The sequence below is a fragment of the Gavialis gangeticus genome, unplaced genomic scaffold, assembly GCF_001723915.1.
Source record: "Gavialis gangeticus isolate Ggan-Ray unplaced genomic scaffold, GavGan_comp1, whole genome shotgun sequence".
NCBI classification, from domain to species: domain Eukaryota; kingdom Metazoa; phylum Chordata; order Crocodylia; family Gavialidae; genus Gavialis; species Gavialis gangeticus.
Genome location: NW_017729022.1, coordinates 49,802,014 through 49,804,709, shown reverse-complemented (window position 1 = coordinate 49,804,709; position 2,696 = coordinate 49,802,014). Strand labels below are relative to the sequence as shown.

Below are 2,696 nucleotides of genomic sequence, written 5' to 3'. Positions count from 1 at the left end.
CTGGAGGAGCAGCGCCCGGATGAGCGATGAGCGGCACACAGCAGCAGGAGCCCCCCCCCATTCCCTCCGCCCCTCAAACGAGCCGCAGCTCCATCCCACACCCACCCTGCCCCAGCTGGGCAGTGCTTGCTCAAGCCCCAGCCCCACTCCTCCCTCATCGCAGGGACCTTGATCTCCCCCCACCCCCCTCTCCCTTCCCCTTCCACCACCATAGACTTATCAGCTGCGTGCAGGTCTCCAAGCTGCCGGGCTGTGCTCCACACCACCTACGTACTGCACTGCGGCTGCGCAGATGCACGGGCCATTTATTGGCTAAATTATTGGCCATATCAGCCTGATTTCCGATACAAACAATTTTCTTTATATCAGTGCACATCTGATATTGAAACTACTTATCCACCCAAGAACCTAACTTAATGGTTCTCAGTCTTTGTTAGATTCAGGGCACCCCGCCATAACTGAATTTGACAGCACTCCAGGTAAGAGCCACTGTTGTACTGTCTCAGCTTACCTCAGCAGTTTTCAGTTGGGGTGCTGTAGCACCCCTTCCCCTACTTCCTCCCCACATTGCCCCCTCCATAAATCTACAGTGGGCAAGAACCACCTCCTCGTGTATTCCGGTCTGGCTCCATCACCTCCTAGAAACAGAGGCCTGTGGGGCAGTTACAACTGGTTGCAGCAGTGCTGAAGCCGTGCAACCCTTGATACAGTCTTGTGGCACCCCAGTTCAGAACTGCTGGCCTAGTTTTCTTTAGGAATAAGGCAAAATTAATCTTGTAAGCTCCCTCATATAGCATGGGGTGTGTGTGTGAGAGAGAGAGTAATTACAGTTGCACCTGGGAGCTTTAACAAAGGATCTGAGCTGTATCAACTAGACATATTGCACAAAAAAAAAAGTTCCATCTCCAGAAGGTGACACTCCATATATCATATTTTAAAAAAATACCACCCCCCCCAAAAAAAACTAACCTTATCCTTTCCTCTTTTCCCCTGTTTCTCCCTGTCAGTAGTTGTGCAAGGGGTGGTTCAATTTTGGGGGTTGTGTTCACTGCTGCTTTCTGAATGACCCCAGGCATGGTGAGAAATTTGAATAACTGTTGGTGTCACTTGGAGAAGGTGGAGACTTATTTATCTTCCTTTTGTCGCTTCATGAAAATTTGCCCCTATGATGAGTAGTAAAATGTCCCCTTCCTTCCACTTTGTGCCAAACTTAGCCCTAAACACAGGCCCTTTGAATGCCCAAGTGGGTCTTTCACCCCCACAAGGCCACCTTCCTTCCTTGTTGAATATTGCCTTAAAATGTTCTCAACTTCATATTTGAGCAACCAGATCAACAATATGGTTACTTAATAAGCTACTGTGTCATTCTTAACCTTTTGCAAGTTGTATGTGCTAGCAGGTTGTAATTACATCTGTCACTGCAAATGGATTTTCATTATAAGTGCTTTCCTCTAGATATTTAATTCTCACTGACCATGTAATTACTGTGCACAAAAGCCTAAACTATAGAAAGTTTCAATGCAGGCAGTAATTGTCTTTAGTGATTTGATGTTCTACTTTGAACTACTGTTTTTATGAGGGAGTTTGAGGTACACATCAGTTTTAGAAAAGATTTATTTTGTTTAAAATGCATTTTAAAACTAGAAAGAACTGGAGTTTTAAAAAATAGTGTAGCAATATAGGATTTCCAATGGGCTGTAAGTAGCTGTCTGGCTGAAAAAAATAGGGATTGCAAGGAATATTGTTTTGTTTTCCTGTATTGCTTTTTATTTCATGTCTCTGTCATCTTTCTAGCTATATTTTAACCAGATTTTGAGGTTTTAGCAACCAGGAAAATAATTTAGAGTCAACATCTTAGTTTTCATTTAAAGTGACAAGGCATCAAGTTCTATAATAAGGCACTTCAAGTGAGAAATCTTTTATTTCAAGTTCTCCATTATTAGGACAGCTAACTATAGGAGGTATAAATTTTATGAAAATAGTGAGATACCTTATTTTGTTTAGAGTAGTGGTGGCCAAACTGTGGCACGGTACTTGCGGCTCCTGGAGACAGTGCACCCTGGCACCTCCCGCTGCTCCTCCATCTTTCCCCTGCCGCAGAACACACTTCCTGCAGGGAAAGCTGGAGCAGCTTGGTGGTGTGGGGGTGGGTGGGAAGGGGGTTCACCTCCACTCTGAGTCACTCAGCACCCTCTCCCCTTGCCCCCTGGCTCTTGATGTGGCCCCCCTGGTTTCAAGATTCAGGCTGTATCATTGTGTATGTAGATAGCTAGAGAGTGGTTTTGTTTGTATCCATGTTGAACAAGCCAGCTACTGGGGCTGTGCGAAGCTTTGGTTGCTGATTTGATTCGGCGGAAATCCAGCCCGATTCAGCGACTGAATCTCTGAATCTGAATCAAATCAGGAGACCCATTAATCTCTCCGAATTGAATTGGAAGCCTCCAATTCGATTCGGAGAGATTTGACGGTTCAGACATAGACACAGCTTTATATGTTTTTTCTACATACCTCAAGGTACCAGGCAGCTCGTGAATGCTGAGGTGGTGGGGCAGATGGAGCATCCCACAGGAGTGTGGCAGTGGTCCCCCAGCATGCTTGGCAGCAGACTCAGAAGGGAACAGAAGCACTTCCAGTCCACTTTTGGGTCTGCCGCAAAGCTCGTAGAGGACCCTGCCCCCTGCCCCCTCCCCCCAACC

The 2,696-nt window shown here is 46.2% G+C and overlaps 1 protein-coding gene across 5 annotated transcripts in view; it reads left to right on the top strand.

The window, feature by feature from the left end:
* CEP83 (centrosomal protein 83) overlaps positions 1-2,696 on the top strand; it is a 38,550-nt gene that overhangs the window by 15,749 nt on the left and 20,105 nt on the right. The window lies entirely within an intron of this gene.